At 42.6% G+C, this 13,103-nt stretch overlaps 1 protein-coding gene across 10 annotated transcripts in view; it reads left to right on the top strand.

The window, feature by feature from the left end:
• The window catches only part of LOC306980835 (adhesion G protein-coupled receptor L3), a 220,246-nt gene that overhangs the window by 74,896 nt on the left and 132,247 nt on the right, over positions 1-13,103 (top strand). The window lies entirely within an intron of this gene.

The following is a 13,103-nucleotide window of genomic DNA, read 5'->3' as shown; positions in this document are numbered from 1 at the left end:
GACACAAAGGCCAATTTGTTCAGAAGAGACAGGGGCTAGTGTTACAATGCTTGAGGTAATTAATGGTGGACATTAACATAATCTATAGGCAACTTTTGGGGATTTTAAGCAGCGTAAGAAATGTATGGGAAATTTGGACAGTCCATCTTGGTGCTTTTGTTGACTTATGGCAGCACTTACTGCCAAATGAGGACTCCTTTCTGGGATATCACATTCAGCATGCTAGGCCTTATCTAAATTACGCTGTCATTGCCATCCCCCTTTCTTTTCTTTTTTTTTTAATCCCTACTAGCATATGTCCACTTTTTTCACTTCCAAAGCAGGGGCCTCTGTGGAAACCAGCACATAGCAAAGACTTTCTCTAGCTCCTGCGTTTAGTGTAGCTATGGCACTGAGATAATCGTCTGTGAGAAAGTAGATGAGGGTAAAACATGTTGTCAGATAATTGATGCCCCCCGTGGTTCTCTTGTTCACCGGCCGCCCACTCTAAGGCAAACTCTGCAAGAAGGAATGAATGTCTTCTAATGTCAATAACAACATCGACGACTTTAAAAAATGCCTTATAGGGAGGCATTTCAAGTGGTGGAATCTTTGGTCTTCGTATTGGCACGGTGGTTGATGTGTGTGTACGCTCGCGGCGCAGCCAGAAGGTCTGGGGTTCGGACCATTCTGTGAGGAGTTTGTTCTCCTCGTGTCTGGGTGGATCTTCTCCAGGGACTCCTGTTTCTGCCATCAACCCAATTTTGTTTTTCATAAAAATGTGTAAAGCAGGATAAGTCGTTTTAGTTTCAGAACTATAGTTGAAAGAGATAATATAATAATAAAAAATGTTAAAGGGATATTTCAGGACTTTTGACATAGGGCCTCATTTCCTAGTCAGAGTGATATATATACATTTTTTTAATTCATGCAGTCCTTATATTTGAAGAGTTTAGCGGTGCTAGGCTAGTGCTAGGCTAGTGCATGTCTATGGTAGCTAGCAGCCTGCATTAAAAACAGTGACCCAAGCACAGTGCACCTGAGGCAAATCACTTATAACATCAGACTACCGATATAAATGTCTGTGTTGACTGAATAATTTTTGAAATATAACCATTTTGCATTGAAAAGAACTTATATTTGAGAAGCATCAGCTCCCTGATTGTTAGCTGCACTGCGGCTGAGTGATCTGCTAGCTTACCGGATCTACAGTAGTTTGTTTACCTGCGTCCGGCATTACTACACGCGGAATTCACAGAGGAGCTTTCTGCAAATCAGATATGACAACGTTTGGAGGACGACCCCATGATTTTGAAGAAGTTTTTTAATGCAGGCTACTAGTTACCATAGACATTCGCTAGCCTAGCACCACTAACTAAACTCTTCACATATAAGGACTGCATGAACTTAAAAAATCAAATAAAATCTTCAGAAATCAACAACACTCTGAATAACTAGGAAATGAGGCTCTATGTCAAAAATCCCTTTAATCGTATTTGTAGTACCTTGGAATGCCAGTGGTAAAGAGAATGCAGTGAAATGTGTAATGGTGGCTGCAAAGCTAAACATTAGAATGCAGAAGTTAGCACAACAAATGAGTGCCGCCCCCAACAAGGCCATTGTGGAGCTGTCACTGCGGTTGCTAGGCTCCTGTGGCTAAGCTCATTACGGCTGTAAAGGAAACAAGGACCCAACAGGACTGACCAATTTAAATCAAAGACTTTTCATTAGGCTAAGGGTCAATCTGGGACAGTTTTTTTTTCTCTCTCTTTGCCGAAAATTTTCCATATTATCTTTAAGCATGCAAGAACATACATCAAAGAGCACAGTCATTTTGTTATAGGATACTTGTACTCTTAAGACTGGCAATACGGCATTTGTTTAGTTTTCATAAGGTCTGATAGTATACAGTATGTTCTTACCACTACTACTACTACTACTACTACTACTACTACTACTACTACTACTACTGTATTCCAAAGATCCATTGTGCTTCTTGTAAAGAACTGACTAAAAACCAAAATTCCACTATTCAGTAACTCAATATCCCAAATGCTTTCTCTAATCTGTCTTTCCCCTCGTTGATTCTCCTCTTTGGTGGTTTCATAATCGGACATAAACTCGTATTCTTTCATTATTTTGTATCTAATTCAGTGCACTTTACCCCCGCGCTATTTTCCCCCCGCTCTATGTTTACATGCACTTCATAATGCAATCTCTGGAAACAACCCAAGCGGTGTAATGGCGTGATTATAGCATTTACATGGTTGGCTGTAACCAGATACTCTCCGTAATGGGCATTGTTTGATTAGGGGCTAATTTGCGGAGGGATGTGGCGCAGCCCACAAACAACAAAGAGGAAAAGAGGAAATGGAGGGCAGATGCAGCGTTCAACAATTGCTTTTGGTGCCGTTTTTTTTCTTCTTTTTTTTTTAAGATTAAGCTCTTGCTAAACGCACTCCAGCCACAAGGGGGCAGCAGCCACTCTTTTGCCTTCTGTTCCCGTGCTGTTTCGACGCTGTGTTGTTTCTCGCATTCCCTCTAAATTGGGAAGCTTATCTTCTTCTTTGCTCATTAAATATAAATGTTTTTTTGTTCTCTTCTTCTTCTTGTTTACCCAATTTACAGCTATTGGCACGACCCGCCATTACGGAGCATGTCTTCAGTTGCACTTACACTTAACATGTACAGCATCTGTGCACTAAACCCCCACAGGAAATGCTGTGCTGCGCGGACTTTAAACCAATCAAAGAAAACAAGACTAGCATTGATGTATAGAACCCACGATATAGAGAGAAACAATAGAAGGATGCGGATGGGAAGCATTGTGCTGTAATAGGCGTATTCCCAAAAGACTTGGAACAACGCTGGTGTGCACAATGAAATTACTGATTGGGGAATTCGATTGCTCTGCTTGGTTATTTTTCTGGCTCGGAGTCACGGCATACTGGGACACTTACTGGAGGCGAGCCACTGTTAATGTTATTATTAACACCTGCACCTTTTCTATTATTACGAGTCAGGATGTCGGCGCGTGTAAAAAAGGCTTTGGAGACACCCGGACCGGAAAAACTGCAACGAGCTGCTAATAGCGCTGGAGGAGCATGTGATAAATGGTGATAAACAAGCAATACATTTTTAAAAAAGCAATTTTACTCTCTTGGTGGGGATGGTGTAGCGAGATGTACCAATTATCTTGGCCTCACACAGCTGCCGTTGTATGTTTTTAGTATCCGAAGGGGCTGCAAATAAACTTTTGAATGTGAATGAGCTATGAATATACATCCTTCATATTTAAAGCGTTTGGCTTTGTTGGAATCCTTAAAGTCACACTGCGTAACATTTCCCCTTGATGCATAAAACAAATACAAGCAATGATTTGCATGCTTTTATTTGTGAAAAATACTAAGCAGGAGTTCCATAAGGTCCTCTCCCAAATGTTTTATTATGGTTTCCCTGGGATTTCAGGCTGTTACGATAATTACTATAGCGACTTATCGTTCAATAAATAACAGATAAATGGTATATTGTTGGGCTCGATATTTATTGTCGGTACATTTATTAGTATTTCCCCCTATTTTTTCTTTGTTAAATTAAAATTAAGTATTTTCCTCTCCCATGTCCTATTGTGTAGAATGAGCCCAGACCTTTTCACCACAACTGCCTCTAAAATCCTGCACTGTCACTCAAAAAGGTGGCAATTCGGGCCCGAATTGCCGTCATGCACAAGCTTAATATAGAAGGTGCAGTTACACATATGGCCTGGGGTGGCAGTAGTGAGAATAAAATGGCCAACTTGCATCCAACCCCTTTAAACTTAGATTTTTAACTGAAGCAAATTGAGTTACGTTGTATCTCATGTTTATTGCAGCTTGTGTGGTATTTTAAGATATGATGATGCACTTTTAGAACAAAACGTTTACTGTCATTTTTATGCCTGAGAGTTGACAGTATCGTTAGAATCAATCATATCGTTTGTCGCGATACTTTCCTGCCTCAATATATCGACCTTCAAATTTGTCATCGTGACTGGCCTAACTGGCGTGTTTGTTTCTGTTTGGAGTTTTGCGTCAGCTGCTCTCGTGACATGCCAAGAAAGTGGAACACGGAAACGCTCCGCCGTGTGGCTTTAAATGATTTGTATTTTTGTGTTGCAGCCAAATTTAATTCCACAGCAATTTCCCATTTGGAAGCAATGTGCCATTAAAGGAACGGTCCCCACTTTGAAAAGGAAAGTGGAAAACAAAAGCTTGGCTGCCATTCAACGCCTACTGCTTCTTTGACCAACCATCACACACACACACACACAGGCTTTTGCTTCGAAAATAGGCAGATTGATCTACCTTATGAAACGTTTAAGCGTACACCAGAATAAGTCATTCAGTTATTAACGCGAACATTAAGACCAGACCGACAAGCGCGTCTTCCTCTCCTCTGCGAGCACCTGCCGCTCGGCTCGCGCAGTTTTAGCCGTGGCCAGTGTCTCTTCCCTTCATTAACATTCCCCTCTCGAGCGAGGATGATCCAGGCTTCTGCCGCTGCCTCGGCCCATGTGCCAGCCTCGCATCCATCACCCCGCGGACGTGCTGCCATGTCGCCACCCCTCACTACCTGTCAATATGCATTTAGCTTCCCCCTATCCACAGCCCCACTGCATTGATATTCCTTTACCAAGCTCGTGCCGTGGGGTCAGCGAATGCCACTTACAAAAGGTGTATTCTGTAGCACATACTCTGGCATAGGCTTTTAAGTGAGCTCTAATAGCGGGCTGCATCTGAGTGATAGCACGCCACAGCGCTTAGGAGTGCCGTAATGCATCGCAAAGTGAACGCTGTCTCACACCAGGCCATGACAGGGGGCCAAATGAATGGGGCTCTTTCATTAGCGATTCCGCCTTCTGCACTGGCGCGGCAACATCCACGGCCCTTAAATAAATATGTCACCCATAGGTGCTGTTTTTGCGGGTAAATAAGCGCGGCCAGTGCTAAAATACACACTTCCAATTTACTTTTGTTTTAACAGCCAAAAATCATTATTAGTTTTGGTGTGCATCCAGTTTGCGCTCGGTTGTGGTGTATAGAGGGATTATACACAGTTTTGAGATGGGAGTCAGTGCTATATACATAAAAATAATGATTCACTTTATCATGGTCAGATTTCGGGCTCAGTAAGACGATTATAGTTTTACATTATTAATCCATCGTGGAGCCATGTTTGAGCCAGTTTTACGATGTCTTATTTTGTTTTACTCTTAAAGGAACAGGCCACACTGAGATATGTTCTTACCTGAGCTTAGACAAGTTGATATGTACCTGTCTGGTCTTTGTGCGTGCCCGTGGAAGGGTGTGGTAGGTTCCAACTTCACCCCCGTTTGGAGCCATAGGAATATACAGGGAGAGGCCCTCTGAGAGCATGCAGTTCTTCCATACTGTGATATGTTCTTAACTGAGATTAGACAAGTTGATACACACCTGTCTAGTCTTTGTGTGTGCCCGTGGAAGAGAGTGGTAGCTTCCAACTTCACCCCCGTTTGGAACCATAGGGATATGCTGTGATAGGCCAAATTCTAACAACATCTCTGGTCTTTTTTACGTGACTGAGGGCACGCACAAAGACCAGACAGGTACGAATCAACTCGTCTAAGCTCTGGTAAGAACGTATCTCAGTATGGAAAAAACGATGGCCTGTTCCTTTAAGCCTATATATCGCAGTCTTTAGTTTTAGTTAAGCAAGTTGTTTAATATATTTTAGCTACTTGTTTCGTGTTCTCTGTGGTTTACAACTGTTCCCAAAAAAACATGATCCAAAGAGTCCCATAGTAGATGAAGGCCGTCGATGACGAGACATGCCAGGCGAATTGTCTTAACACAATAAGAGCCTATTAGCACGTTCCTTGTACACACATGCTATGATATTTTCCCATTTCCCCTCGGAGGTATTTTTAGCAGCCATTCAGAGGAGGCTGTTGATTGCGCTGCTGCTCCACCACACATGTACATCTCAGAGCCACTCTCCGCGGCGCATCTCTGAAAAGGCCGGGCCACTTGTGCCATGAAACAACAATGACCCTTTTCTCATCACAACCCTTAGTGTCTCTCTGCTTTTTTCCCCCCCTGTTCCCCCTGAAGGCAGCGCGTGGCCTTCACGGACAGTAATTACAGGCTATATCAAAGCTATATATCACCTTATATCTCGGTAGAGCTGGGCCGGCACCTTAAGGGACGGCTGATAGCATTGTGGCAGGTTTGTGCACGACCCCTGAAGGAGAGAAGCAGGTCAGGAAGAGAGTGAAGCCTCCCACCAATCAAACCCACACAGGCTCTCACCTTTGGGATGACTCTATTGTGACCGTGCCTTTGTTTTCTGGTCATTCTGGCCATTGTTGACACTCATTATGGGCATTCTATACAAAGAGTGAGCTATATTTTATACTATTTGGTCAAACTGTGCATGTTATTGTAATCACATCATGCCAAATTCTAAGTCTTGCCCAAGTACATCAGCGTGATGGCGCAGCGGTTAGTGCTTGTGCTTCACAGCTTTAAGGTCCCGGGTTCGATTCCCACCTGGACGGGGGTTTTCTGTGTTGAGTTTGCATGTTCTTCCCATGTCTGCGCAGGTTGGTGGTAAAAACATGTGCAATAGGTTAATCTTCCAGCCAGGTGATTCTGACCACCAGCCTGGCTCCATATCATGGAGATGGGTCCCCGAGCGCCAGCCCATGCTCACTGCTCCTACAGGTTGCCCAGCGACTTTGAGGATGGGTCAAATGCAGAGAACTCATTTCTCAACAGAGATTTCTATAAAGTATAACTTATCTTACACCATTGCAATTCCAACCTTTGGATTGGTGGGTGAATGCTCTGATACTGAACTACTGGTTGAGGGTAAGGTTCTTTATTTTTGTTAAATGTTATACAACACTGTTCAACGAAATGTGTTCTCTGCATTTGACCCATCCTTCGACGCCGCAGAGATGACCCGAATCACAATAGCCCTCTATTTCATGGTTCTATTGTACAGAGTTTATTGTTTATTATTTGGATCTACCTTCATGAAAAGGCTTGTTGGAGCGATGCGCGTGGAAGAAACCATCAATATGTTTTAAAAGATTCACCATCCCATCATAATAAAGGCTTTTTAGAAAATATAAATGGAGAATTATGATGTGGGAGGAGTGCTTTGGTTTTTTGTTTTTCTTTTGAGCACCTTCCCCTCAAATAACTATTTTTTGTTATATACTTCCTGTGCACTTGTGTCTAGTTTTTCCTGGAGCTGTTATAACCTCTTGGTGTCCTTGTGACAATATTGTTATATATCACGATATTTTGCAGCACGATATGATACCGATATTGTTATGCTGATATCAATACTTTTGAAGATGTCATGCATATAATGAGGCGGCAGTGCTCCACTGCTGTCTGTGGAGGCTAATAATGGCCAACAATACATCCAGGACAGCAGAGGGCAGCATTACAATTTAAGCCCTTGGACAAACACTTTTAATTATAGTTTTTCCTAATTACATATAAGATCAACTTCCTGGTTAATGTCTTGCTTTTGGAAACAAGACTTGTTGAAAATTAGAACTAGCTACTCACTCTTTTTGCATCGCATCAGCTTCCATAAATAAATTAAATAAATAATTTTCAGTCAATGTATCGTGTATCGTATCGAATTGTGGGTTACTCAGAGCTTTCCACCCCCAGTTGCCTTTGCATAAAAAAATCTGTCGAGTTTGACGTATAACAATAACATTAACTGACAAGTAATGAAACACTTTCTTTTGGGTTCGCCTTCTAGGGTCACCATTGCAAATAATCTGTCTTTAAGCTGTCAAGAGAATAAAGTACTGTCCGATGTTTCGCTTTCATTTATAAATGTTAAAATTCCGAGAAAAAAAAAAAAGAAAGACGACAGAAGAAGACAAGTCCAGATGCCAACACCTGTGATTCGGACCATTTGGCCTCGCAAGAGCCCGAAATGCCAAAACTTTCCGCATTATTGATGTTTATTATGGAAACCAGTGTGGCCCACGTCATTATTTACCTCAGCACACTTCCTTTTGGAGAGAGAGAGAGTGACAAATGACTGTGGAAGAAAAGCCTGTGCCGACAGACTGAACGGGAGTGATTGAGGGATAAGGAAACAGATGGGAAAATCCACCATACGCTCCCGCTCTCATTATCATTGGCTTTTGACCTTAATTCGGGAGTGGATTTGATGAGATATTTGTTTTAGCGGAAGACAAAGGATTAAGTTTAGGATCCCAGACGGTTCTCTTCATCGTTTAAAATTCTCTCATTTCGTCAGGTTGTCACGGGCGCTGCTTTAATGAGCAGAGCATATCCAGGCGTTCGGATCCAGGCGAGAGGAGAGTAACGGAAGGTTAGAATAATAATGATTTTTACTTACCTACATTTGTGCAAAAAGGAATGGGATATGTTTGCTATTAGTCTTATAAAGATCCTTTCTTGTCACTTGAATTAGATTTATGAAAGACATTTCCTGTAGACTGTGAACTGAAAATACCTACAAGTTTTAATGGATGGAGGATGAATGGTTTATTTCGGGTCGATTGAGAGCAACAAGGCATTTCAACCAAAAAAACAAATTACATCACCATCTTACATCATAAAATTGTTGAATATCTAGTTAACCCTTTGAGATAGGGTGAGGAGCTCAGTCACCCGGGAGGAGCTCGGAGTAGAGTCAGTGCTCCTTCACATCGAAAGGAGCCAGCTGAAGTGGCTAGGGCATCTGTTTCAGATGCCTCTTGGTCGCCTCCCTTTGAAGGTGTTCCAGGCTTGTCCTATTGGGAAGACCCAGGACATGCTGGAGGGACTATGTCTGAGCTGGCCTGGTGTCGCCTCTTGGTCCCACCAGAACAGCTGGAGGAGGTGTGTGTGGATCGGGAAGTCTGGGCATCTGTGCTCAGACTGATGCCTCCGCCACTCGGCCCGGGATAAAGTGGAAGAAAATGAATCGATGGATGGTTAAAATCATAGCCACAACTTTGTTAGACACAAAGGAATCATCTTTTAAAGGTGCACTATGCAACTTTTTATGTGAAAAAAAAGGTTGATATTTGTGCGTAATTTGACATTCTAGTGAACCAGTGGCTGTATGAGTGGTCAGCATGGTACCTTTACTTTGATCACGATGGTCTCTACAACACTCCAGAATCAATTGTTTTAAAGGTTTTCTGGTGAGAGGCTCCATCAGCATTGAAAACCTTTCAAACAATTGATCCTGGAGCGTCCTAGAGACCACTGTGATATATATAGTGTCTCTGTATGTTTTTACTAACTCGTGTGTAACATAAACCTGCCAGGGGGTCTGCAGATGGAAATTAGCCTAAGGCTATAATCTGGCATATTTACATTTGTAAAAATGTTCATTAATATGTATTGTCCCTCCTTTTCAAATAAATAAATAAATAAAGTAAAGGCGGCATGATGACCACTCATACAACTGCTGGGTCACTACAAGGTTAAATGCGCACAGATCAACTTTTTTTTCTCATAAAAAGTTGCATAGTGCCCCTTTAACTTTACACTCATGATAATCATATGTTTAATGTTGTTTTAATCCAGTTAAAGGAGTGCATTGTTTGGAATACATGTTCCTTTGTTTAATATACCTTTTTTTTAACCATTATTTATTGTTGCCAGGGGTCGGCATTAAAATTCCATGCAGACAACCAAAGGTTACACTTGCCTCTTTTCCAAAACACAAATGGATTTTTTTGTACAGCCATACTTCTGCTGTGTAGCCAGTGCTTTGACAGTCACAACACTGTTTAAAAATGAATGACCCAAAACCAATCATTCATGTAGAGTTCAATAATTCAAGTGTTCATTTCATGTTTGCTGTAGTTTGGAGTGGATGATTCTCAAAGTACGGCATACCGCTCATTCGTTCATGTCTTAAACACTTGAAACATGACAAGCAAACCAGTCCTGTGTGACATAAAGAAAAGATCTCCCCATGCAGCGCTGTCGTAAGTGCCTTTATTGTTCATGCATGGCGGCTCCAGTCCCGCCACGAGCTGCCCTCCTGTTTAAAATCAAGCCTCGCGCTGACATCCAACTCCCCTAACAGCGAGATGCCAGATGAATTTATGCATTAATATGGGATGTGCAAATATCATGCTGCGTGATGCTTCACATTAAACATTAATTTCCAAAGCATTATAATGAAAAAGCTGGAGCTATTGTTTACCGTGAACAACGATCCACTTAGTCTGGATTAGATCCCTACTGGTGCTCCCAATATTAGCCCATTATACACTTTGTTTAAATGGCCCTCTCCGCAGCTTATGTTATGTTTTTTGCGGGTGGCGTGTGGCACTGTACAAATGACTGCCCGGCATTTCTTTTTTTTCATTGCGTTTATGCAGAACTTGTAGGTTCGTCTTGCTGGTCGGGGGCTGTTTCCTCCATGATACAATTATGTGTCGAGCACCTGACAATTACCGAACAAAAGCATGAGCGATGCACGCAGCGGGGGGACAACTGGCTCTTGTAATGGGTCCAACAAATAGAGAGTGGTGGGTGGTTCGGTGATGAGCATCAATATGCGGGGAATATTAATACAAGCTCGAGATGGAGGAGAGAGCGGTTCAGGTTTCTGTAATGTAAGCTTGTTGCATGTGTCGCTTCATTACTGTCACTGACGGTACACTGGGCTGTGCAGATTTGGAAAGAAATGATCTAATTGTGATTTTACTGAAGCACGTGGACATCGTTTGCGGAGGCCGAGTTTCTCTAGGCACGTTTTCCAGATTTTGCTTGAATGCAGGTAGGTTAGGTTCTATCATTCGAAGCGTGGCTGGCATGATGATAAGCAAGGCATAATTATCTTGCCACAGACCGTTCTTTTCTTGACATCTAAACTGCACTTGCAAAGTCGCCCAATTAGAAGCTTTCAGACATACTTTCTCCACCTCCTGGGCGGCTTGGACGTACAGCCATACTGTCCTCTTAGTGATTATACTGAGCTCGACGCCTTCAACATCGAATTGGATCAGCTAAAGGACACCTCCCTTTAGACCCGGGGTGCTCTCTGGAGAGATTAGGAGAGACTGGCTCCAGTCACACCATTGGCTTGAATCGGCTGCAACATCCATGAGCTGAATGCCCCATAGACTTTATTACGGCTGTCCAAGTCAGGCCGAAAGAATCCAGAAGTTGGGTTGTTTTATTCTAGACACAGAGTATATTACCCATGGGCGCCCTTAAACTGGTCTTTGCCTGCAGATTAATAGCGAGAGACTCCAGTGGCTCGCTAAACATGTTTTTTTTTATACAACGTGTTAAAAAATGGAAGTAGGAGGCTTCAGTCCATTTGTCAGCGAAGGGAGTGTGTTTCACTTGGATGGCTCCAAACAGTAAAGAAAGGGCTAATTCAGACCGGAGCAGGTGCATAGTCAGAGTGCAGGGAGCGGAGTAGGCATTTTGTTTTGCTCCATCTGATAGTAACCGCCCTCACTGCCACATACTCTTTCAAACTATCTTTCTTTTCCTTAATTGGCACGTAGGAGAGACGTTTGATAACTAAGAATCCCTTTTTCTCAGATAGGGCAGAGAAGTTATTTTGACCTTTAATAACTTTGGCGGCGGTACATCGCCTCTCTCCATAGAGGAAAAACAACCTGCTTTGATGCTGAATCATGATCTGGATTTTGAAGCAGTTTGTAAGGCCTTACCTCTTTCATCCTTTTCCACTCCTCAATAAGTCGCTCAGGGGGAGAAAACAATTTGATAAATTGAGCAAAAATAATTAGACTGAAAGAGAAAAGGCGTGGAGTTGACATAGTATGATAGGATGATATATATTTGGATGTGTCCCACTCCAACGATCAAGACATGAGCCGCCGCCCCACATAGCGCGATCCAGCTAAAGCTAATAGCGGCAAAATGCTAATATCGGCAAAATCCCCTTTTCGAACAGAGGTATGATGTTGTGAAATACTAAATCTATGACCTGCGTGTCAATAGTGAGGGCTGTCCACTCTCTCGTTGCTTTGGCCACAGCAAGAGGTCGGTCCCAAAACCTACACCTGGTCAGACCGGTTTGGCCCTGGCCTTTGTTATGGAAAAGCTCGACCAAGCGGGCGACGCCTTTAGAGTTGCCTGAATATGTCGGGTTGACAGAGGAGACCAAAATTCTAAACTGACAAATAGGGTTGCGCTGTTATTAGAATGTAATTGAATTGCAATGCACAATGAACTTTTTGTAATGCAACGTCAATCTCGATTACGGGCACTGAGGCGGGAAAATGTTCACATTTGTACAAGCGGAGTCAGTGGAGCTAGTTAAGGCTGTGTCTGTTTTTGTTGTGTTTTTTTCTTATTCGCTAATTTGAAAAAATAAATAAAAATAAAAATAATAAGCAAACCAAAAACTGAATGCTTTTGCCGAGCCCTTGCGAAAATTACCTTTTGCAATCTTTTCCAAGAGACAACAATCAACAATTAACACAGTCTCTTGGCCAGATACAGTATGTTCGTCTTTGAAGAGCGCGCTAATCTTCGTCCAGACATTCATTCAGTCGATTTAAACACTTTATGTCTCGCAGTGTCTTCTTCCTCGCTCGACCAATTAGTACATGAATCCTCGTGCCCTCCGGAGCAATTTCCTAGTCTCCGTTGCTTAATACTTCCAACACTATCTCCTGGTTGTCACACCTCGGTCTGTTCTAATGGGCTTGAAGCTAGAACGCGTTGTACAATCAGAATTTAGTTAATTCCGGACTCGAGGGGCCGGGTGAGAGGGACGTAGGTTTTTACATTTGCAAAGAACATCGCCTCTCACCTCTAACTCGAGTGGTTTCACCTCGCCTCCCCTGCAGCCGCACTGTGTTAGAGCACCAGAGCAGACCTGGACGCCTACGACTGCAGGACTCTGGATTCATTTACCCCCCCCTTACCTCCTCCCTAAGAGTATGAAGCGTTGAGTTGTCTGTTTCCTGTAAAGTTTCCGTCATTTCCCCCTTTTTTTTTGGTTACGTTATTGATAGCGCTTTTGCATAATTCGCTTTGATCTGTCTTGAACTAGGTTAATATTCATAAACTCTGTAGTAATTTGTATGTAAATGTGATGTTTGTATCCTTTTCGCT

This window comes from Gobius niger (genome assembly GCF_951799975.1).
Source record: "Gobius niger genome assembly, chromosome: 21".
Lineage (NCBI taxonomy): Eukaryota > Metazoa > Chordata > Actinopteri > Gobiiformes > Gobiidae > Gobius > Gobius niger.
This window is presented reverse-complemented; position numbering and strand designations above follow the sequence as displayed.